The sequence below is a fragment of the Oryx dammah genome, unplaced genomic scaffold (assembly GCF_014754425.2).
Source record: "Oryx dammah isolate SB20612 unplaced genomic scaffold, SCBI_Odam_1.1 HiC_scaffold_11, whole genome shotgun sequence".
Lineage (NCBI taxonomy): Eukaryota > Metazoa > Chordata > Mammalia > Artiodactyla > Bovidae > Oryx > Oryx dammah.
The window spans coordinates 18,580,007-18,580,818 of record NW_024070195.1 but is presented as its reverse complement, the minus strand read 5'-3'; positions in this window follow the sequence as shown (position 1 = coordinate 18,580,818).

Genomic DNA, 812 nt, shown 5'->3' with positions numbered 1-812 from the left:
CTTCATAGCACTTTGGAAATATCATTTTACATTTGTTTGGGTGACAATTGAATTAACATGTCTCCCACACTAAATTGGTAAATTTTTTGAGGAAACAAATGCCACCTGGCTTTCCTTACTTTTAGACCTTTGTCACATTTTTATTTTCTGTGCCATGTTTATGTCACTTTTGTACCTTTTGCAAAGTACTGAGCATATTGCATAAGCCTAGTATTTTACTTGATGCTTTCAACATTTTTTGGTAAAGAGTCTGCCTGCAATATGGGAGACCTAAGTTTGATCCCTGAGTTGGAAAGATCCCCTTGAAAAGGAAATGGCATCCCACTCCAGTATTCTTGCCTAGAAAATCCCATGGATGGAGGAGACTGGCAGATTATAGTCTGTAGGGTTGCAAAGAGTCAGACACAACTGAATGACTTCACTTTCACTTTCTTTTTCAACATTCATATGTAGGTTTCTGAGTTTTGTTATTTTGTATGCGTTTTTGTTTTCAAATTGAAGTATAGTTGATTTATATGTATGTTAGTTTCTGGTATACAGTAAAGTAGTTCAGATAGATATATATATAGATACATATAGATCGGATTATATAGTTCCATCGACACGTTCTCTTTGTTCTGGGATACAAGTTGAAATCTTGACTGTGGTACATACATACATATATATGTATCTATCTGAATGTTTATGTGTATATGTTATACTTTTTCAGATTCTTTTTCCATTGTAGGTTATTACAAGATATTGAATATAGTTCCCTGTGCTGTACTGTGAACCTTGTTGCTTACATGGATATTTAGTGTTTATTAGAAATT